At 47.7% G+C, this 24,806-nt stretch overlaps 1 protein-coding gene across 1 annotated transcript in view; it reads left to right on the forward strand.

Moving 5' to 3' along the window:
• The window catches only part of ARMH4 (armadillo like helical domain containing 4), a 138,723-nt gene that overhangs the window by 21,724 nt on the left and 92,193 nt on the right, over positions 1-24,806 (forward strand). The window lies entirely within an intron of this gene.

The following is a 24,806-nucleotide window of genomic DNA, read 5'->3' on the forward strand; positions in this document are numbered from 1 at the left end:
ATCTGTCACCACTGAGAACTGTCTAGCCCCATCCTCTTTGGAACCCCCTTTCAGGTAGTTGAAAGTAGCTATCAAATCCCCCCTCATTCTTCTCTTCTGCAGACTAAACAATCCCAGTTCCCTCAGCCTCGCCTCATAAGTCATGTGCTCCAGCCCCCTAATCATTTTTGTTGCCCTCCTCTAGACTCTTTTTCCAATTTTTCCACGTCCTTCTTGTAGTATGGGGCCCCAAACTGGACACAGTACTTAGATGAGGCCTCACCAATGCCAAATAGAGGGGAATGATCACGTCCCAAGGTCTGCTGGCAATGCCCCTACTTATACAGCCCAAAATGCCGTTAGCCTTCTTGGCAACAAGGGAACTCTGTTATCTCATATCCAGCTTCTGGTCCACTGTAACCCCTAGGTTCTTTTCTGCAGAACTGCTGCCTAGCCATTCGGTCCCTAGTCTGTAGCAGTGCATGGGATTCTTCTGTCCTAAGTGCAGGACTCTGCACTTGTCCTTGTTGTCCCAGTTCAGGGAGAGGGGGGTGTTTAAAAAGATCCATATTGGTGCAATGAGAAATTAGTTACATCTTGAAGAGCCAGTGCTGCTCTTCAGTGCTTAATTTGTAACAAAAGGGGCTCAAGCAATTTTTTTACTTTCGTAACTGACGCGGCAAGCCCAGAGGTGCCGGGGCTATGAACTGCCGAGCCTCAAGTGCCGGGGCTCCAATTAAGCTCTGCTGCCCTTCCTCTGAGCCCACCCCTTATGATCACCTCCAGTATAGCTTACCCTCCCCCCTTCCATGGCATCCATTCCGCCAGCCACTCACGCTAGTCTGCTGCTCTCCATTCTCCATTTTTAATTCCTTGATCTCTGCCTTTCCTCTACCCTCACACCCTTGGCTCCCTTCTCCCACTCTTAGGACTGCCTCACCCAATCCCAGGCCTGTATCTCCTCTTTCCTTCGCTATCTCTTCTCCTGCTGTGCTGAGCTGTGCCGGATGAAGCATTGTGACTGTGCCATCATTGTCCCCTCAGCTCTGATTAAGTCCCCGGACCTCTCCTGAAACCTCCCTCCCTGTCTCTCATTCTCGATCCAGGATCTTTCCTTATTACTTTAAAGACAGACTGACACCATTCAGGAGGCATGTACCATTCTCCTCTCCAGGCTGTTCTCCTTCACTCCAGTTTCCCACATCTCCCTCCTTTTGTCTGCTTCAGCCCTTTTCCTTCACATGTTCTATGCTATCATGATCCATCCCTCCCCTGGACCTTCTTTCCAACCCCCAGCTTTCAAGCGTGTTTTTGTTTTCCCTACTACCATCCCGTCTCCCATCTCCTGTTTACTTCCAAGGGAATCTGGCCTGTTCTTTTGGCAATACAAGGTGTAGTGTGTGTGTGTGGGGGGGGGGGGGCGTGGAGCTTAGAAAAAACAACAGGAGTTTGGGGGAAGGTTAAGGGGTGGAGTATTTAGGGTAAAGTGAGTGGGTTTAGAATAGACAGGATGTGGTTCAAAGTGGACCTGGAACGACTCATTTCCAGACTCTTTAAAAGTTGGGGGTCTCTTGAAGTTGTAGCATTTTTGTCCTGGGTGATGGGTGTTTAACTCAGCTCCTTCACTCTGTCTGCATAGGGATAAATGAGCCCGTTTTCTGCTGTGAGAAACCCTTTCTATTGGGCTCCCGCCTATTCCCTTTAAACAACCCGAGACCTGTTTCTGTTCTTATAACTGAATGAAGTACTAAGCTTCTGAAATGGATTCATTCCAACTGCTGATACAGTCAGTAGCTGCAAGCGGCTTCCTTAATGACTACATCAACCTACAAGCCTGAGGGTCTATTGGCTCCATCACGCAGCTGTGCGGGATACCCAGTTTCTAAGCAACCAAGTCATCTCTCTCAGTGTGGTACATGGCTGTGGCTGAGCAGGCAGCTCTGGACCGGGTTGTCAGACAGTTCACCACTGGTCAGCCAGGAATTTTGAGGTTAACCTCATGGGCAGCTGGTGAAGCTTCCCCTTGGGGAGGCTAGCCCCCTGTCTTGCCTCTTCCGGCCAAGGCCCTGCCCCTACTCTCTGCTCTCAGCACCCACATGGCTCTGGTCAGAGTGGGGGTGTGTGGGGAGGCTGAGACCTCAGGCCCAATTGGGGTCGAGCTCTCAGCCTTGGCTGGGACAGCGGCAGAAATCTCTGCCCTGGCTGGAGCTCTGAGCCTTGAGTCTCCCCTGTTCCACCCTGGGCCCCACCCACAGCCCTACCCTCTTCTGACTCCCCACTCCGCCCTTGGCCCATGGCCCTGTCCCCTTTCCACCCCCACTCTGCCTTTTCCCTCTGCGGCCCCCTCCCCTGCTTGCTCCTCCCTCTCTCCCCCCCCTGCTGCAGCCATGAGACTGAAAATTTCTTTGTCCTCGCCCCAGGGCTGTGCGGGCAGAGGAGTTTTCCAGGGTCCCCAAATCTGCCACTACCCCACCCCCAGCAGCACAAGGTTTACACACTGCCCCTGGTTAACCTCCTTTCTCTCACGCTGAGGCAGAGCTTGCTATCACTCGCTTTCCCCGTTACCAACCCACTAAAGTGGGCCATGAGCTATCCGGGGACAAGCTTCCCTCCTCACAGGAGATTAGCTGCTCCAATTGATAGGAATAAATAAGGTTTTCATCTCCCCACTCCCTTTGTTCTGGGCTGTGTCTTCTCTGTATAACCTCTTCTCAGGGCCAGCTCTAGCAATTTCGCCGCCCCAAGCACGGCGGCACACCGCGGGGGGCGCTCTGCCGCTCGCTGGTCCTGCGGCTCCGGTGGACCTGCCGCAGGCATTTCTGCGGAGGGTCCGATGGTCCTGCGGCTCTGGTGGAGCTGCCACAGGAATGTCTGCGGGAGGTCCACCGGAGCCGCGGGACCAGCGGACCGTCCGCAGCCATATCTGCGGCAGCTCTACCGGAGCCGCCTGCCACCCTCCCAGCGACCGGCAGAGCACCCCCTGCGGCATGCCGCCCCAAGCACACGCTTGGCGTGCTGTGGCCTGGAGCTGGCCCTGCTTCTTCTACCCTGTGCCTAATGGCTACTGGAGGGCAAAGTATGCCCTTCCTCTGAGACAGGAATGGCACTTAAAAGCAAGCTGCTGTTCCCAGCTTCCCACACCAACTGTATCTTCTCCCCCAGGATCAGGTTAGAAGAGCAATAGTACTGTTAACTCTTTTGTGTCTGGATACAGGACACCCTCACACACCTCTCTGATCCTGCCTCTAGCCTGAGAAGTGACCATCCTTAAGTGGCTTCCAAACTCAATTCTCCCTTCTTTTTAACAGCTATTTATCCAGAGGACAGTTTGTCTCTAGAGCCCAAATGTAAAATGGTGCCTGTGATGGGTTTCCCCTGGGGCATCACCTGGAACTGAGGTACCACTGATCTCCCTGACTCACTAGCCTGGGCTCCCTCTCACGCTGTACTGCTGTGACAAGCTGCAAAGCCCTCCAGCCTGCACTTTCACCAGCATGCACACAGGTAGGGACACACTCAGCTGCGGTTACAAGCAGGCTGCATGGGAAGGCTACTCCCAGCTCCTCAGGCACGCACCCTCTCTAGAGTATAAACCCCAAATTAGACCGTCTTGTGCTGCACAGGGAACAGTACAGCATAAGCTCATACAGTTCGCCCCCTCCCTCAATGTGGAAAAGAATATGCAACAGCCTTTGCCCCTTGAGTTACTTCACTCCAACTCACTGGTTTAGATAAAGCAAACACAAGTTGATTAACTACAAAAGATAGATTTTAAGTGATTATAAATGATAGCAAACAGATCAAAGCAGGTTACCTTGTAAATAAACAAAAACACAAACTGATCTTAACACACTAGATAGATAGGATATGAATTAGCAAGTTCTCACCCTGAGTGATAGGCTGGCAGATTTTTAAGGCACAAGCTGCCTTTGCTTTGCAGCTTGAGTTTCCCAGGTTTTCATACGCAGGCTAAAAATCGCTTTAGCCTGGGACCATCACTTCCCCCAGTTCAGTCTTTGTTCCTTAGGTGTTTCCAGGTGTGTTGTCGGGAGAGTGAGGTACCATCATGATGTCATTTCCCCCTTTTATATCTTCTTCCCGCTTGCTGGAAAGCACTTTTGCTGTGACCTGGGTCAAAGAGTTCCCATTGTGTAGTGCTATCTCTGAGAGGTTTCTGTTGTACGCAGTCCCTGGGGTAATCCTTGTGCTTGCGTGCATTTCCTCAGTAAGCCATTAACATTGCTTGGCCTTTTTATTGTTGTACCTGAAAGGCTGCTTGTGGGTGTTTTCAACCTCACGTGTTTCAGTACCACATACATAGTCAAACTTCACATACCATGATAGCTCATACAATCCAATGAGATATTAATGTCTAGCAGATCAAGACTTTTAGAAGGATACCTCACAAGGCATACTTTGTACGCAACGTATCCTAATTACATGGCAGTGGTGACTATTGGGGTGCCAGGGTGTCACAGTGCCTTAAGGAGAAGGCAAGGGAAGGCTGAACTCCAGCCACAAAAGAGTCTGATCCTGCAGCCTCAATGACTCTAATGAAAGTTTTGCAAGATCCGATTCTCAGTGAGGTTCATATAGACCAAGAAAGCAACAGACATTTGTTTTGCATTAAGAACAATTCTAGATATTTCTCTCCAGGGTAATGAGGTCCTGATAGGGGATCCTGGTATCTGTAAGGGCCTGATTGCAGAATTGAGGCCACAGTATGCAGGCTGTCAGGGGAAGTGAGGGGAGAAAAAGACACTGGGCTAGATCATAAAATGGTGTAAATCAGTGTATCTCCATTGACTTCCGTGGAGCTATGCTGAATTATACCAGCGGAGGATCTGGCTCCCTATTTCTAAAGAAACACATACTGTGCAGCTATTTAAGTACTGTAGAGGTCCTCCATGCCAAGTAGTGCGAGGTTCAGTGCATGAACAGGGGCTGCATGTTCACCTGGCTGTCTCCTTTTTAAAAAATAAAACATTTTCACATATGAAATCAATTAATAACGGCGTGTGCTTTGGGTTATAGCAGCATCTCATAGACTCAGGCTTTAAGGCCAGAAGGGTCCATCGTGATCATCTAGTCTGACCTCTTGCACATCACAGGCCACAGAACCTCGCCCTCCCTCTCCTGTAATAGACCTTTAAGCTCTGAGTGAGTTACTGAAGTCCTCAAATCATTTTTTAAAGACTTCAAGTTACAGAGAATCCACCATTTACACTAGTTTAAACCTGGAAGTGACCTGTGCCCCATGCTTAGAGGAAGGTGAAAACCCACCAGGGTCTCTGCTAATCTGACCTGGGGGAGATTCCTTCCCAACCCCAAATATGGTGGTCAGTTAGACCGTGAGCATGTGGGCAAGACCTGCCAGGCAGATACCTGAGAGAATTCTCTGTAGCAACTCAGAGCCCTCCCCACCTAGTGTCCTGTCTGCGTGGCTCCATTTTCTAGGTGTGTTATGTTTATAAATTAGCATCTTCTTTACAGATGGGCCATGTTTGGCAACAGGATTAAAACTGGGCTTGAATGCTGCTCTCCTTAAACAAGTGAACACAGGTGGCCAATTTTTCGGGAGGGACCCAATCCAGATGCAAAATGGTTTTCAAAAATTGTACCTGAGACTAAATTCTTGAGCTGGATCTAATCTCAAACACAGATATTGACCCTGGTTTGGTCACCTCCATGTCAACTCACTATCCCTGGTTAAAACAGGCTTAGTGGGATCCGTATACGGATGGTGTGTCAGTATATTTTTCAAACCAGTATGTAGTTCTCTTGACCCTAACAGTGGACAGTTCTCTTGACTACGACTGACTAGTGAAACTACGGTAGCACCTTTGTGGCAAACTATGCTTAAACATGGCTCTTGCAGAAAAGATGCCAGAGCCTGGTTCATAAACTTTGCATGCGTCAATGTTGAGAGATATACACAGGCCTTAACCCAGTGGTTACGGAGGTTGGGACATCCAGAGGTAGTGCCTGTTTGCTGATAATAGTAGAATTTGTCACATAAAAATTTTCAATGAAGACCAAACAAGTTTTTTTTCAGTTTGAACCAAACCATAAAATAAAAAGCAACATCATACAATACACTGTTTTCTGAACACATATGGGGCACCCAAGAACAATGCAGCTACGGCTTGATCCCATTGATTTAATAGAATCACAGGACTGGAAAGGACCTCAAGAGGTCATCTAATCTAGTTTCCTGCACTCGTGGCAGGACTAAGTATTATCTAAACCATTCCTGACAGGTGTTTATGTAACCTACTCTTAAAAAAATCTCCAATGCTGGAGATTCCACAACATCCTTAGGCAATTTATTCCAGTGCTTAACCACCCTGATAGTTATGAACTTTTTCCTAATGTCCCACCTAAACCTCCCTTGCTTCAATTTAAGACCATTGCTTCTTGTCCTACCCTGAGAGGTTAAGAAAAACAATTTTTCTCCCTCCTCCTTGTAACAACCTTTTACATTCACCTCTACCTCGATATAACGCTGTCCTCGGGAGCCAAAGCATCTTACTGTGTAATAGGTGAAACCGCGTTATATCTAATTTGCTTTGATCCACCGGAGTGCGCAGCCCCCCTCCCCGGAGCACTGCTTTACCACATTATATCCGAATTCGTGTTATATCAGGTCGCGTTATATCAGGGTAGAGGTGTACTTGAAAACTGTTATCGTGTCCCCTCTCTTTCTTCTCTTTCCCAGAGTAAACAAACCCTATTTTTTCAATCTTCCCTCAGAGGTCATGTTTTCTAGACCTTTAATCATTTTTGTCTCTCTTCTCTGGACTCTCTCTAATTTGTCCACATCTTTCCTGAAATGTGCCCAGAACTTGGCACAATACTCCAGTTGAGGCCTAACCAGTGTGGAGTACAGCGGAAGAATTACATCTTGTGTCTTGCTTACCACACTCCCGCTAATACATCCCAGAATGATGTTCTGTTTTTTCGCAACAGTATTACACTGTTGACTCATATTTAGCTTGTGGTCCTCTATGACCCCCAGATCCCTTTCCGCGGTACTCCTTCCTAGGCAGTCATTTCCCATTTTGTATGTGTGCAAGTGATTGTTCCTTCCTAAATGGGGTACTTTGCATTTGTCCTTATTTAATTTCATCCTATTTACTTCAGACCATTTCTTCAGTTTGTCCAGATCATTTTGAATTTTAATCCTATCTTCCAGAGCACTTGCCACCCCTTCATCCTCAGCTTGGTATCGTCCGCAAACTTTATCTGTGTACTCGGTATGCCAGTATCTAAATCATTGATGAAGATATTGAACAGAACCAGACCCAGAACTGATCACTGCAGGACCCCACTCATTATGCCCTTCCAGCATGACTATGAACCACTGATAACTACTCTCTGGGAATGGTTTTCCAACCAGTTTTGCACCCACCTCATAGTAGCTTCATCTAGTTTGCATTTCCCTAGTTTGTATATGAGAAGGTCATGTGAGACAGTAGCAAAGCTTTGCTAAAGTCAAGATTTCAGTGGGCTTTGGATCAGGCCCCAAAAGATTAAGTGCTAAGGCTTACAAAGCTCCCTAAAAGATTTTGATCCCCCATTCCTGGGAACTGGAAAACCAAATCACATAGGCAGCTTTGAAAAATCTCAGTCTAAATAATCAAATATTGGTCATTGTTTGTGTGTGCTGCTGTTGGAACTGTGGCAATATTAATTGTTTTCATAAGCTGATTGCAGGTGGGTGCAGAAGTGTTAGTATACAAAATTGCACAAACAGGTGATTGCATATGTAAGGCAGGGCACTCACAAATGAAAATTGGATTAAGCCTTTTTGAAAATATGACTCAACAGAAGTACAAAGAAAACCTGATGAACCAGATGTGATTGGTGTATAAGTGACATAAAAGAGTTATTTGCAATGTTGTGGCCATGTTGGTCCCAGGATATAAGAGAGACAAGCTGGGTGAGCTACTGTCTGTCTCACAAGAGTTAATCAGTCCTCAAGAATTGCCCCATTAGGTAACTGTAGCTGCTCTTAGGCTGTTTTCAGCCAATGAGCATTGTTCAGTAATACAATGCTTTTGTCTAAGTTTTTCATTGGCTGAGTGTTTTTATGCAGCATCCTGTTGGTTTTGGTGTTCTTTGTGAAGGATAAAGGAGATGCATTGTGCCGCTGAATTGAGCTGCTCAAAGGTGACATAGAAAGGGGAATAAAATGTAGCTTTGTGCCTTTTTTTAAAAGCCCTTCCCTTCCCAATTAATCAGGTTTCATTTCCTTGATAACTGTGATGTTAACCTTACCAGTTTCCCAGTGGTTTTCTAGGGTAGACAAGATCTGAATTTCTAAATCCATAAAAACAAGCAGGAAAAAACAAACACAAAATTCTTATGGATGTAGTACTTTGGAGGTTGTCCCTCCCCCTTCGGCTGGGAGGGAGGCCATGCCCTCCTGACTATGTCACAACGATCAAAGTCTATGAGCAGGGGAATTAGCACATTGCCAGTCTTGGGCGGGCCTAGCAATGACCAGTCTCTGGCCTAGCTTCCTGACTACAGCAGACAGCAAATACAGTCTGGTTCTCTGGCCCTCTGGGCAGGGCAGAGCAAGGAGCAGGCTTTAGTCCAGCCTTCTGGCTAGGGCAGAGAGCAAAGGCAGTCTGGCTCAGCTCTTTGGGCAGGGCGGAGCAGCAGCAGTCCATGGCTCAGCTCCCTGACTGGGCAGACATGAGGTAAACACAGGCTGTTTAGCCTAAGGTGGGTAGACTGCCACCCCAGGGGTGGGGTTGGCAGCAGAGGGGCAAGGGACCCGGGCCCACCCTACTCCATTGGATCCCAACCCAGGGCCCTAACAGGGGCAGAGAGGTCTGCCACTGAGTCAATGGGGATCCCACTGAAACATGCTGACTCACGCTCTGGCAGCAAAGCTGAACTAAAGTTTGGTTTCCCTGGGTTATTTCCTACTACAGTCCAGGGATGGGGCTCCATAGTCCAAGAGTCCCCCAACTCCTCATGGTACTCGGCAGCCGACAGTTCCGGTAGCTCCTCGGCGTAGTCGGCACCTGGCAGACCCGGTAGCTCCTCGGGGTAGTCGGCACCTGGCAGACCCGGTAGCTCCTTGGGGTACTTGGCACCCACAGTCCCGGTAGCTTCTCAGAGTACTGGGCAACTGGCAGTCCTGGCAGCTCCTCAGGGTCCTCCTCTGGGAGCAGAGGGTGATGCCACTTGGTCCCTGGACCAGGGGCCAGGAGCAAGGCAGAGGCAGCCAACTCCTTCCCTGACTCTGGCCCAACTGCACTGGAGACTCTGCCTCTTATACTTCCTGTTCCACGCACAAGGAGTGGGCCCGGCCTGGCTCTTCCCACCAGGGCATAGATTGTGGAACTAGGGGTGCTGGGGTACTGCTGCACCCCCTGGTTTGAAATGGTTTCCATTATATACAGGGTTTACAGGTTGGCTAAATGGCTCTCAGCAACCACGCTATAAAAATTGTTGCAGCAGCCCTGCACTGGTTGGGTGTGGGGGGAGAGGTCCCTCCTTCTCTGGCTTGGTGGGATGCCACTCCATCTCACTACACAGGATCAGAAAGAAGCAAAAGTGAGCGCAGACCCTCTTCTATGCCCTTGTAGGTCACCTTCATAAAAAGTTTTCTCTAATTGATTCCCAGACTCTCTTTAACCATTACCTCCAATCCCCAACACAACCTCTGAGGATATGCCTACACATCAAAGAAAAACCCACAGCTGGCCCATGTGAGCTGACTCAGGCTTGTAGGGCTCGGGCTGCAGGGCTGTTTTATTGCTGTATAGCGTTTGGGCTGGAGCCCAGGCTTTGGGATCCTCCCACCTCACAGGCTCCTAGAGCCCAGGCTCTAGCTTGAGCCTGGAAGTCTACACAGCAATGAAACAGCTCCACAGCCCGAGTCGGCTGACATGGGCAAGCTGTGGGTGTCCAGTTGCTGTGTAGACATACCTTGGGACAAAAAACTCCTTGGAAACCCACTTAGGGTCTGATTTTTCTGGGCTATCAACAGGGCTGGCTCCAGGCAGCAGCGCAGCAAGCAGGTGCTTGGGGCGGCCTAAGGAAAGGGGGAGGCACGTCTGGCTCTTCGGCGGCGGGTCTCTGAGTCCCTCTCAGAGGGAAGGACCTGCTGCCAAATTGCCGCTGTAGGATGATAAAGTGGCGGCGGTAGAGGTGCCTCCGATCGCTGTTGCCCCCCCACCCCTGCCGCTTGGGGCGGCAAAAATGCTGGAGCCGGCCCTGGCTGTCAAGCATGCCCAACTCCAGCTGATGTCATGGACAGCTGCAGCTGGTAACCGCTCCTGAAAATGAGGAAGGCACTACAGATAGAGAAAAACACTCTAGCTACACACTGCCTTTCAACCACACTAACTAAACTCAAGGATTTGGAAGCCACATCCTTTTCTCTGCAAGAAAAGGAAAAGGACCCCACCAGCCATCCTCCAGTTAGTAGGCTGCCTCATTCAAGGTCATCTGGGGCTCCATCCTGCAAAATGCTGAGCACTCTCGTTAGTTGAAGTCAGTGGGAGTTGAGGAGGGTGCTTGGCACTTTGCAGAATTGAGCGACAGAAGTAGAGGCTGGGTTTTGCCCCATGACCAGTGGAGGAGAGCAAGCTACAGACAAGGAGCACGTTAATATAAAAAACAGTCAGTTTAAAAATAAACTGCATGTGGATGGCGATGGGGGTGGGGGGTTGAAGTACTATGAATCACAGCACAGTGTGTCAGTGTCAGGGATGTTAATGGCTGTTTAAAAACTCAGCCCTGCTTTCAAGGCAACGATTGACCTTTGGCTTGCTGTTGTCTCATTTCTCAGGACTCAGCTGGGCTGGAGCGGGAGTCAGGCGGGTTTGAATTGTAGACACTGGACCAGCTTGTATTTTCGTAAATGTAGTGCAGGTGCCTAGTGCAATGGTTAAGTGGCACGTTAAATAATTCTGTGAAAAGCCACAAGCGATGGGATGGCTGTGAGTTCACAAACACAGGAGTCAGGAAATTTCCACCTATGAGATGTAATCCTGGCTCCCTTAGAGTCAGTGGCAAAATGCCCGTTGACTTCCAACGGGGCAGGATTTCATCCCAATTCTCACAGCAAGTAAGGCAGAGGTAGTGTTTTGCTTTGCTGTGGGTCAGATCCTGCTTTGCTCGCCACACCAGGAATCCCATTGATGTCACTAGGTCTAGTCATGTTAATAAGGGGAGTAGGATTTGAACTTGCGCCTACTGGAATTAGTGAGAGTTTTATCCCTAACTTCAGTGGGAGCAGGACTGGACCCTGTATGTGCAACTTCACTGAGTTATGGCCAATTTGGGAAGCATAATGTTGACTTTCTTGATGTTTGTGCAAAATCAGAGCCCCAGCAGTGAATTAATGGCTTCTGTTTAATTCCTTTGCTCTGAAAAGAAACCCCCAGTGTCAGATATGGGACTGTGTACTATCGAGCACACAGTGGAACGTTTTTTTTCTACATTTTCTTTGTGCTGAGTGGGCTACAAACTCCCCTACATTTTTGTCCTTGGGCAAGCTGAAACTTTCTGTTTTTGGAAGTCTTCTTGCACTATATTGGATTGAAAAGAATAAGGTATATTTAAAGTGACATTTCAGTAATACGCGTACAGATGGAACACACAGGCATATATCACAGTGGGCTGAGGACTTATTAGCTTTCAAGAGTTTGAGTTAACAACCAAACCCAGTTAGAAACCCAGGATAGCAGGAGCCCCTGCCTCTCTCAGCATGAGCCCTTACACCCACCCCCTGCAAGGAGCCTCAACCCCGGAGGGAAATCCCTTCCATCCCCTCCCAGGCTCCCCTCCCTGCTGGCTCGATGCTTCCTTGGGGGAAGGGACTTTAGGGTCTTCCCTTCTCTGCCCCACAGCCAGCCCTGCTCTCCCACCCCCGCCCCGGGCAGCGGTGGCAGCACAGGCTCCCCCTTCATCCACTGCTGCAGCTTCTTACTGGGACAGGCTGCTGGGGGCTCATTTTAGCACCGCCAGCCCTCAGATGCCGCTGCCAGCAGCTGGGACCAAGCTCTCCACAGCCAGCACCTTGAACCCTGGATGAACAGCTTCTCGATCTCCCCCAAATAGAGCCCCTGGCCTGTGCCTCCCCCCGGCTCCTTACCCTTCCCTGCTGGCTTGAGGCTTCCCACGGTGCCTAGAGGAACTGCTGCTGCCTAGAGGAACTGCTGCAGGTACCAGCAGGAGGCCTTCACAGGCAGAACAGGACCTAGGTGCCAGCTGTGCTCCCTCCAAAGCTCCGGTTGCCTCCACCCCCAAGCCTCCCTCTTCCCTGCTGGTTGAGGCTTCCTGCTGGTCCCTAGTGCTGACAGGCCACTGCTATGGGTTCTGGCAGGTTGAGGGCCCAAGTGCCAAGTTCCGGCAGGTTGAGGGCTCTGTTCAATATCTTCATCAACTAATTAGATATTGGCATAAAAAGTATGCTTATTAAGTTTGCAGATGATACCAAACTGGGAGGGATTGCAACTGCTGTGGAGGACAGGGTCATAATTCAAAATAATCTGGACAACTGGAGAAATGGTCTGAGGTAAACGGGATGAAGTTTAACAAAGACAACTGCAAAGTGCTCCACTTAGGAAGGAACAATCAGTTTCACACATACAAAATGAGAAGAGACTGTCTAGGAAGGAGTACGGCAGAAAGGGGTTATAGTGGACCACAAGCTAAATATGAACAGTATGATGCTGTTGCCAAAAAAAAGCAAACATGCTTCTAGGATGCATTAACAGGTGTGTTGTGAGCAAGACACGAGAAGTCATTCTTCTGCTCTATTCTGCGCTGGTTAGGCCTCAACTGGAGTATTGTGTCCAGTTCTGGGCACTGCATTTCAAGAAAGATGTGGAGAAATTGGAGAGGGTCCAGAGAAGAGTAACAAGAATGATTAAAAGTCTTGAGAACATGACCTATGAAGGAAGGCTGAAAGAAATGGGTTTGTTTAGTTTGGAAAAGAGAAGACTGAGAGGGGACATGACAGCAGTTTTCCGGTATCTAAAAGGGTGTCATCAGGAGGAGGGAGAAAACTTGTTCACCTTAGCTTCTAAGGATAGAACAAGAAGCAGTGGGCTTAAACTCTAGCAAGGGAGGTTTAGGTTGAACATTAGGAAAAAGTTCCTAAATGTCAAGGTAGTTAAACACTGGATTCAATTGCCTAGGGAGGTTGTGGAGTCTCCATCTGTCACGGTATAAATCCCCACTCTGAACCTTAGAGTTCAAAAGATGGGGTACCAGCATGAATTCCCCTAAGCTTAATTACCAGCTTAGATCTTGTATTGCTGCCACCAACCAGGACTTGGAGTGCCTGGTACACTCTGGTCCCCTCAAAACCTTCCCTGGGGACCCTCAAGACCCAAACCCCTTGAGTCTCACAACAAAGGAAAATAAACCATCCCCCCTTCCTCCTTTTTTCCTCCCAGATCCTCCCCTCCCTGGGTACACTAGGAGATTACTGTGATTCAAACTCCTTGAAACTTAACACAGAGAGGAATGTCATCTTCCCCCCTCCTCTTTTCCCCTCACCAAGAGGCAATACAGATTCAAGCTCTGTGAATCTAAGACACAGAGGAATTCCACCTTCCCCCCTCCCTTCCCTCCTTTCTCCCACCAATTTCCTGGTGAGTACAGACTCAATTCCCTTGAGCCTTAACAAGGGAAGAAATTAATCAGGTCTTAAAAAAGAAAAGCTTTTAATAAAAGAAAGATAAAAGTAAAAGTTGTCTCTGTAATTAAGATGGTAAATGTTACAGGGTCTTTCAGCTTATAGACACTAGAGAGAATCCTCCCCCCAGCATACATACAAATTAGAATCCTTCCAGCAAAATACACATTTGCAAATAAAGAAAACAATCAAAAAGACTAAACCGCCTTTCTACTTGTACTTACTACTTGAACAGAAAATTAGAGAGCCTGTAGGTACGTCTGGTCACACTCAGAACTCAGAGAGAACCCAGACAAAGAAAACACACAAACAAAGACTTCCCTCCACCGAGATTTGAAAGTATCTTGTCTCCTGATTGGTCCTCTGGTCAGGTGTTCCAGGTTCACTGTTTGTAACCCTTTACAGGTAAAAGAGACATTAACCCTTAACTATCCGTTTATGACACCATCTCTGGAGATATTTAAGAGTAGGTTAGATAAATGTCTATCAGGGATGGTCTAGACAGTATTTGGTCCTGCCATGAGGGCAGGCGACTGGACTCGATGACCTCTCGAGGTCCCTTCCAGTTCTAGAATCTATGACTCATAGACTCATAGGTCAGAAGGGACCAATATGATCATCTAGTCTGACCTCCTGCACAAGGCAGGCCACAGAACCCTACCCATCCACTTTTATAACAACCCCTAACCCAGGACTGAGTTATTGAAATCCTCAAAATTGGTTTGAAGACCTCAAGCTGCAGAGAATCCACCAGCAAGCGACCCATGCCCCACGCTGCAGGGGAAGGCGAAAAACATCCAGGGCCCCTGCCAATCCGCCCTGGAGGAAAATTCCCTCCCGACCCCAAATATGGCGATCAGCTAAACCCTGAGCATGTGGGCAAGACTCACCAGCCAGCACCCAAGAAGGAATTCTCTGCAGTAACTCAGTTCCCATCCCATCCAACATCTCCCCGCAGACCATTGAGCAGACTTATCTGGTGATAATCCAAGATCAATTGCCCAAATTAAACTATCCTATCATAACATCCCCTCCATATACTTATCCAGCTTAGTCTTAAAGCCAGAAAAGTCTTTTGCCCCCACTACTTCCCTCGGAAGGCTGTTCCAGAACTTCACTCCCCTAATGGTTAGAAACCTTTGTCTAATTTCAAGTCTAAACTTCCTTATATCCAGTTTGTACCTATTCGTCCTCGTGCCTACATTAGTATTAAACTTATATAATTCCTCTCCCTCCCTAACGTTAACCCCCCTGATATATTTATATAGAGCAAGCATATCCCCCCGCAGCCTTCTTTTGGCCAGGCTAAACAAGCCAAGCTCTTTGAGTCTGCTTTCATAAGGCAGGTTTTCCATTCCTCGGATCATCCTAGTAGCCCATCTCTGGACCTGTTCCAGTTTGAATTCATCCTTCTTGAACATGGGACACCAAAACTGCACACAATATTCCAGATGGGGTCTCACCAGCGCCTTATATAACGATACTAACACCTCCTTATCCTTGCTGGAAATACCTCGCCTGATGCATCCTAAAATCGCATTTGCTTTTTTAACAGCCGTATCGCATTGGCGGCTCATAGTCTTCCTGCTATTAACCAATACCCCAAGGTCCTTCTCCTCCTCTGTCGCTTCCAACTGATGCGTCCCCAACGTATATCTAAAATTCTTATTATTAATCCCTAAGTGCATGACCTTGCACTTTTCACTATTGTATTTCATCCTATTACTATTACTTCAGTTTACAAGGTGGTCCAGATCTTCCTGAATAGTATTCCTGTCCTTCTCCGTGTTAGCAATACCCCCCAGCTTTGTGTCATCCGCAAACTTTATTAGCACATTCCCGCTCTTTGTGCCAAGGTCAGTAATAAAAAGGTTAAATAAGATCGGTCCCAAAACCGATCCTTGAGGGATTCCACTAGTGACCTCCTTCCAGCCTGACAGTTCACCCTTCAATACGACCCTCTGGAGTCTCCCCTTTAACCAGTTCCTTATCCACCTTAGAACTTTCATATTCATCCCCATCTTTTCCAATTTAACTAACAGTTCCCCATGTGGAACCGTGTCAAACGCCTTACTGAAATGGAGGTAAATTATATCTACCGCATTTCCTTTATCTAAGTAATCCGTCACCTTCTCAAAGAAGGAGATCAGATTGGTTTGGCATGATCTACCTTTAGTAAATCCATGTTGCAATTCGTCCCAATTACCATTGACCTCTATGTCCTTAACTACTTTCTCCCTTAAAATTTTTTCCAAGACCTTACATACTACAGACGTCAAGCTAACAGGCCTATAATTACCCGGATCACTTTTATTCCCTTTCTTAAAAATAGGAACTACGTTAGCAATCCTCCAGTCGTACGGCACAACCCCCGTGTTTATCGATTGCTTAAAAATTCTCGCTAACGGGCTCGCAATTTCACGCGCCAGTTCCTTTAATATCCTCGGATGGAGATTGTCCGGGCCCTCCGATTTTGTCCCATTAAGCTGTTCAAGTTTGGCCTCTACCTCAGTTGCGGTAATATCCACCTCCATATCCACATTCCCGTTTATCATCCCTCCATCATCGCTAAACTCCTCACTAGTCTTATTAAAAACTGAGGCAAAGTACTTATTTAGATATTGGGCCATGCCTAGGTTATCCTTAACCTCCATTCCATCCTCAGTGTATAGCGGCCCCACTTCTTCTTTCTTTGTTTTCTTCTTATTTATGTGGCTGTAGAACCTTTTACTATTGGTTTTGATTCCCTTTGCAAGGTCCAATTCAATGCTGCTTTTAGCCTTCCTCACTTTATCCCTACATGTTCTGACCTCACCAAGGTAGCTTCCCTTGCTAATCCCGCCTTTCTTCCACTCCCTGTAAGCTTTCTGCTTTTTTCTAATCCCCTCTCTGAGTTGCTTGCTCATCCAGCTTGGCCTACAACTCCTGCCCATGGTTTTTTCCCCCTTTCTTGGGATGCAGGCTTCCGACAATTTCCGCAGCTGTGACTTAAAGTAATTCCAGGCCTCCTCCACATTTAAATCCACAAGTTCCTCCGTCCAATCCACTTCCCTAACTAATTTCCTTAACTCTTTAAAATTAGCCCTCGAGAAGTCGAAAACCCTAATCCCAGATCTACATTTGTTTATCCTTCCATCTAGTTTGAACTGAATCAGCTCATGATCACTCGAACCAAGGTTGTCCCGTACCACCATTTCTTCTACGAGGTCCTCACTGCTCACCAAAACCAAATCTAAAATGGCATCCCCTCTCGTAGGTACTTCAACTACTTGATGAAGAAATCCATCCGCTATCACATCCAGAAAAATCTGACCCCTATTATTCTTGCAAGCACTCGTCCTCCAGTCTATATCCGGGAAGTTGAAGTCTCCCATAATCACACATTTCCCCTTTGTGTTTACTTCATTAAAGACATTAAAGAGGTCTCTATCCATATCCCAATCAGATCCCGGTGGTCTATAGCACACCCCAAGCACTATCTCAGGGGAAGCTCTAGTTGCTTTTTTACCCAGTGTGATTTTTGCCCAGACAGACTCTGTCTTATCCATTCCATCGCTTCTTATTTCATTACAGTTAATCTCATCATTGATGTACAAGGCTACTCCACCACCTTTGCCTTTCTTCCTGTCTTTTCTAAACAGCACATAGCCTTCAATACCTGTACTCCAGTCATGAGTACTATTCCACCAGGTTTCTGTTATCCCTATAATATTCGGTTTCACTTCCTGCACCAGTAGCTCCAGTTCCTCCATCTTGTTACCTAGGCTCCTCGCATTAGTGTACAGACATTTTAATTTTTGGCGTTTGGCGTCAGTGACATTCTTTCCCCCGTCGTGCACAGGCCTTCTACCACCAGCATCACCCGTTACTCTGGTTTCTACTCCACCATTCCTCCTTGGATCAATTCTTTGGTCTGCAAGGGTATCCCCTCTCACTTTGTTTACTTCCCTCTCCAGGTTATATTCCGGTGTGGAGATCTCCTGAGCATCTCCCAACCATTTCCCCCTTTCACGTGAGATGCATGGTAGGTACCAGAGGAGAGGGAACATTGCAACTGAGTGTGGATCGTTGCAGCGCACATACAGTTCAGATTTCACATGCTGTGGTCCCGGGTGCCTGCTCAATGCACTGTACCTCAGAGCTGTAGTGCTGTATGCAGAGTGGCTCTGCAGACAGAGGAGGCAGGTATTTCTCCCCCAACTCCTGCCTGTGCTCCCTGGAGCAGGGCAGCATACAGCCCAATACCCGGGCTGTGCACTGCTGTGCAGGATTATAATGGAATGCACCTGTACATTGGTGCATGCTGTTCTGTTTCACTCATTCATGCCATCTCTGTTCTGTAGTTGGTGTTTTTCAAGTCTAGCAATGAGGACTACACACGTGCCGAGTTTGATATTTTAAATCTAATCTGCTTCAGTTCTCCATGTGCAAGAACAAGGGCTTGAGATTTCTGTTTAAACCCCCTCCCACCGCAGTCCTCCAAAACCACCCAAACCCCTTTTATTTTACATTCTGGTAATTCAACTGGCTGAGTCTTCTAGAAATTTTTCCAAAAAATAATTTGTCTCTGAGCTGTGATTAAGCATGAGAAATTTCTCCCCGAAAGGCCATTTAATTTGAGAGAGAGGAGTATAAATTAATGAAAAGCAGAGGCTTGCAGTGAAATTGCTGAGCCCTGGCTATAATGGGCTAAAATCTGCTCCCTTACAGCCTTGCAATCTCATAAAACATTTAAATGAGGTTGCAGGGTTGTAAATTGGAAGGGAATTTGGCCCTGTGTGGTTAACTAGCTCCACCCAGCTTTTTAGAAGTCAGAAAAAATTGGCAAGCTCCAAATGATTTAAATCAAAACAGACAAATGAATTAATTATTAAAAGGCTGTAGATACAGATTTTTCATTGCTCCCTATTTATTAATGCTACTTAGAAATGGGAACTGCAGTATTTTTGATACACACTTGGCTTCTGCAACGTTTTCAGCTTTTATCAATAATTGGCAATACCTCCCAGATTTTTCTGCTCTCTTGCAATTGAAAATGAGAGCATCTGTTTAACAAAATGTTGCATCAAAACAAAAGTTTGTATTTTTTCCCAAACCAGTGTATTGGGTTTTTTTGTTTCTTTTCCCCCGCATCATGAATGTGACTGAAGAGAACATCTCTACCAGGGGTAAACCCAGACATGCCTCATTTTTCTTAGCAAGCTGTGCAGGGTGTGAGGGGATGCCCGGCATTCATAGAATCATAGAATATTAGGGTTGGAAGAGACCTCAGGAGGTCATCTAGTCCAATCCTCTGCTTAAAGCAGGACCAATGCCAACTAAATCATCCCAGCCAGAGCTTCGTCAAGCCGGGCCTTGTAAACCTCTAAGGATGGAGATTCCACCGCCTCCCTAGGTAACCCATTCCAGTACTTTACCACCCTCCTATGAAATAGTGTTTCCTAATATCCAACCTAGACCTCCCTCACTACAACTTGAGACCATTGCTTCTTGTTCTGTCATCTGCCACCACTGAGCTCCATCCTCTTTGGAACCCTCCTTTCAGGTAGTTGAAGGCTGCTATCAAATCCCCCCTCACTCTTCTCTTCTGTAGACTAAATAACCCCAGTTCCCTCAGCCTCTCCTTGTAAATCATGTGCCCCAGCCCCTTAATTATTTTCGTCGCCCTCCGCTGGACTGTCTCCAATTTGTCCACATCTCTTCTGTAGTGGGGGAACCAAAACTGGACACAATACTCCAGATGTGGCCTCACCAGTGTCTAATAGAGGGGAATAATCACTTCCGGCAATCTGCTGGCAATGCTCCTACTAATACAGCCCAATAGGCTGTTGGCCTTCTTGGCAATGAGGGCACACAGTTAAGAACATAAGAATGGTCATACTGGGTCAGACCAATCATCCATCTGGCCCGGTATCCTATCTTCTGATAATGACCAATGCCAGGTACTTTAGAGGGAATGAACAGAACAGGACAATCTTCGAGTGATGCATCCCTTGTCATCCACTCCCAGCGTCTACCAGTGTCATAAACAGATAGCTAAGGGTTAATGTCTCTTTCACCTGAAGCACCTGGCCAGAGGACCAATCAGGAAACCGGATTTTTTCAACTTTGGGTGGAGGGAATTGAGTGTCTAAGGTCTTTTGTTTTCTGCCTGCCTGCTTTCTCTGAGCTTTGGAGAAGTAGTTCTACTTTCTAGTCTTCTGTTTCCAAGTGTAAGGACAAAGAGATCAGATAGTAAGTTATATGGTTTCTTTTCTTTGGTATTTGCATGAATATAAGTGCTGGAGTGCTTTGATTTGTATTCTTTTGGAATAAGGCTGTTTATTCAATATTCTTTTAAGCAATTGACCCTGTGTTGTATTATCTCAATACAGAGAGAACATTTGTACTTATTTTTCTTTCTTTTTATATAAAGCTTTCTTTTAAGACCTGTTGGAGTTTTTCTTTACTTCAGGGAAATTGAGTCGGTACTCACCAGGGAATTGGTGGGAGGAAGAAATCAAGGGGAGATTTGTGTGTTGGATTGCTAGCCTGACCTTGCATTCCCTCTGGGGGAATAGGAAAGTACTTTTTGTTTCCAGGATTGGGAACAGAGAGGGAGATTCACTCTGTTTGGGTTCACAGAGCTTGTGTCTGTGTATCTCTCCAGGAGCACCTGGAGGGGGGAAGGGAAAAAGGATTATTTCCCTTTGTTGTGAGACTCAAGGGATTTGGGTCTTGGGGTCCCCAGGGAAGGTTTTTCAGGGGGACCAGAGTGCCCCAAAACACTCTAATTTTTTGGGTGGTGGCAGCAGGTACCAGGTCCAAGCAGGTAACTAAGCTTGGAGGTTTTCATGCTAACCCCCATATTTTGGACGCTAAGGTCCAAATCTGGGACTAAGGTTATTACATGGTGGCAGCGGTGGGATACAGAATCCAGAAGCCAGTAGAAATATTATATTTTCTTTTCTCTGCTAAGGGCTTTTTAGCAGAGAGAAACAGTTGGTTTTAAAAGGGAACCAAAGAGAATTTTTTTTTCTGCTCTCTCTCGCAGTTTGTGGCTTGCATGTTAAGGGTCTTTTGTCATGCAATAGCCCTCCCATTAGGGGGCAAGTACCGGCACTTATATGCATGCAAATAAAGTGGTTTTTCTGGTTTCCTTTCATTGAACATTAGCTAGAGAGAGAAAAGGAAAAAAGCACTGTTGCTAGGCAGACTTCAGGAGGCAACAGAACCTGCAGTTCAGAAGATAAACACCGGAGGGCACCCCAACACAAGAAAACAGGAACCATGACTTCTAAGGCAAAAATTGACGCCGAAGAACAAATCAAAGAAGCTGAACACAGGCGACAGATGGAGATGAAAGAAAAGGAAGAAAGCATGAAACTGGCAGCCTTCCAAAGAGAACAGGCAGCCCAAGAGGCAGCACACAAAAGAAAACTAGAAGAAGAAGAGATGGCCCACCACCGAGAAATGGAAAAACACCAAAAAGAAATGGAAAAACAACAAAAAGAAATGGAAAAAACAACAAAAAGAGAATGAAGAGAAGGAAAAACAGAGAAAACATGAACTGGAGTTGGCAAAAGCTGGGCTGCATGTGCCAGCCAACCCTAACAACCCGGCGCCAATTATTGCTCCACAGCACAGGAAATTTCCCACCTACAAGGCAGGTGATGACACCGAGGCCTTCTTGGAAAATTTTGAAAGAGCCTGTCTTGGGTACAGCATTCCCGAAGACCAGTACATGGTAGAATTGAGGTCACAGCTCAGTGGACCTTTAGCAGAGGTGGCAGCTGAAATGCCTAAGCACCAAATGAATGACTATAAACTTTTTCTAACCAAGGCCAGATACAGGATGGGGATAACCCCAGATCATGCCCGTCGGCGCTTCAGAACCCAAAAGTGGAAACCAGAGGTGTCATTTCCCAAACACGCCTACTACATTGCAAAAAACTATGAGGCCTGGCTAACAGGAAACAACATTCAAACCTTGGAAGAACTGAACCTCCTCATACAAATGAAGCAGTTCTTGGATGGTGTTCCTGAAGACATCACGCGGTACATACAAAATGGAAACCCCAAGAATATCGCTGAGGCGGGGGAAATTGGAGCCAAATGGATGGAACTGGCAAAAAGCAAGAAAGCTACTGTCAAGGGAAACGATTACCCCAGGGGGCACACAGACCATAAACCCTACAACCGAGGACAGCCAAAGACCCCACATACCACCCAAGTAAAGCCACAGATACCCTACCCTTCAACCTCACCAGTCTCCAGTAACTCACCTCGGCCCAGTGACCCATCAGATGGAAGATGCTTTAAGTGTAATGAACTGGGACATATCAAGGCCAAGTGTCCCAAGAACACCATGCGAGTGCAATTCATTACACCACCATCACACCAAAGATCCCCAGGCCCGGATGCCTCTCAAATACCCTTGGAGCGAAGGGAAAATTTGAGAGTGGGCGGAAAAAAGGTTACGGCGTGGAGAGACACGGGGGCACAAGTGTCAGCTATCCACCAATCCTTCGTTGACCCCAAATTCATCAACCCAAAGGCCAAAGTTACAATTTACCCCTTCATGTCACAAGCTGTAGACTTGCCTACAGCTCAACTGCCTGTCCAGTACAAAGGCTGGTCAGGAATGTGGACTTTTGCAGTCTATGACAATTATCCTATCCCCATGCTACTGGGGGAAGACTTGGCCAACCAGGTGAGGCGGGCCAAGAGAGTGGGAATGGTTACACGTAGCCAAACCAGGCAAGCTTCCAGACCCATTCCTGTTCCTGAACCGTCCACAGAGGCCCCGTCTGTGTTACCAGAGACCCAGACAGAGGTAGAGGACCCGGATTCCATGCCTACCACTGAAACAGCCACAGCATCTCCAGTCCCAGGCCCGGAACTGGAACAGCAACCAGCACCAGCAAGTGCAACCCCATCTTCAAACTCAACGCCAGAGGGCGCCAGCGAGCCAGAACTGGCAGAAGCACAAGACAGCCATACCCAAAAGGCTCAGCCAGAGCCTGAAATACCCTCAGGTGCACCAGCGGAGAGCGGTACACCAGCAACGGAAACAACCCCATCACCTACATCGCTTCCAGAGGGACCAAGCCCAAGTCCACAGTCTGAGGAAGAACTGGTGACCCCAGCCTCAAGGGAACAGTTCCAGGCTGAGCAGGAAGCGGATGACAGCCTTCAGAAAGCTTGGGCAGCGGCACGGAGCACCCCACCGCCTCTCAGCTCTTCTAATCGATCCCGGTTTGTTATAGACCAAGGACTTTTGTACAAGGAAATTCTTTCTGGTGGACACCGGGAAGAATGGCAGCCGCAAAAACAGTTGGTGGTTCCAACTAAGTACCGGGGGAAGCTCTTAAGCTTAGCCCATGATCATCCCAGTGGCCATGCTGGGGTGAACAGAACCAAGGACCGGTTGGGGAAGTCCTTCCACTGGGAGGGGATGGGCAAGGACGTTGCCAAGTATGTCCGGTCTTGTGAGGTATGCCAAAGAGTGGGAAAGCCTCAAGACCAGGTCAAGGCCCCTCTCCAGCCACTCCCCATAATTGAGGTCCCATTTCAGCGAGTAGCTGTGGATATTCTGGGCCCTTTCCCAAAAAAGACGCCCAGAGGAAAGCAGTACGTACTGACTTTAGTGGACTTTGCTACCCGATGGCCAGAAGCAGTCGCTCTAGGCAACACCAGGGCTAACACTGTGTGCCTGGCCCTAACAGACATCTTTGCCAGGGTAGGTTGGCCCTGCGACATCCTTACAGATTCAGGGTCTAATTTCCTGGCAGGGACCATGGAAAAACTGTGGGAAACTCATGGGGTGAATCACTTGGTTGCCACCCCATACCACCATCAAACCAATGGCCTGGTGGAAAGGTTCAATGGAACTTTGGGGGCCATGATACGAAAATTCATCAACGAATTCTCCAATAATTGGGACCTAGTGTTGCAGCAGTTGCTGTTTGCCTACAGGGCTGTACCACATCCCAGTTTAGGGTTTTCACCATTTGAACTTGTGTATGGTCACGAGGTTAAGGGGCCATTACAGTTGGTGAAGCAGCAATGGGAGGGGTTTACGCCTTCTCCAGGAACTAACATTCTGGACTTTGTAAGCAATCTACAAAGCACCCTCCGACACTCTTTAGCCCTTGCTAGAGAGAACCTAAAGGATGCTCAAGAAGAGCAAAAGGCCTGGTATGACAGACATGCCAGAGAACGTTCCTTCAAGGTAGGAGACCAGGTTATGGTCTTGAAGGCGCAACAGGCCCATAAGATGGAAGCATCATGGGAAGGGCCATTCACGGTCCAAGAGCGCCTGGGAGCTGTAAACTACCTCATAGCATTTCCCAATTCCTCACTAAAGCCTAAAGTGTACCATGTTAATTCTCTCAAGCCTTTCTATTCCAGAGACTTACAGGTTTATCAGTTTACAGTCCAGGGAGATGATGCTGAGTGGCCTGACGGTGTCTACTACGACGGGAAAAAAGACGGTGGCGTGGAAGAGGTGAACCTCTCAACCACCCTGGAACGTCTGCAGCGGCAACAAATCAAGGAGCTGTGCACTAGCTTCGCCCCATTGTTCTCAGCCACCCCAGGACGGACTGAACGGGCATACCACTCCATTGATACAGGTAATGCTCACCCAATCAGAACCCCACCCTACCGGGTGTCTCCTCATGCCCAAGCTGCTATAGAACGGGAGATCCAGAACATGCTACAGATGGGTATAATCCGCCCATCTACCAGTGCATGGGCATCTCCAGTGGTTCTGGTACCCAAACCAGATGGGGAAATACGCTTTTGCGTGGACTACCGTAAGCTAAATGCTGTAACTCGTCCGGACAACTATCCAATGCCACGTACCGATGAGCTATTGGAAAAGTTGGGACGTGCCCATTTCATCTCTACAATAGACTTAACCAAGGGGTACTGGCAAGTACCACTAGATGAACCTGCCAAGGAGAGGTCAGCATTCGTCACCCATGCGGGGGTGTATGAATTCAATGTCCTTCCTTTCGGCCTTCGAAATGCACCCGCCACCTTCCAGAGGCTGGTAGATGGTCTACTAGCTGGACTGGGAGAATTTGCAGTTGCCTACCTCGATGATGTGGCCATTTTTTCAGACTCCTGGCCCGAACACCTACTACACCTGGAAAAGGTCTTTGAGCGC

This window comes from Gopherus flavomarginatus, chromosome 5 (genome assembly GCF_025201925.1).
Source record: "Gopherus flavomarginatus isolate rGopFla2 chromosome 5, rGopFla2.mat.asm, whole genome shotgun sequence".
NCBI lineage: Eukaryota > Metazoa > Chordata > Testudines > Testudinidae > Gopherus > Gopherus flavomarginatus.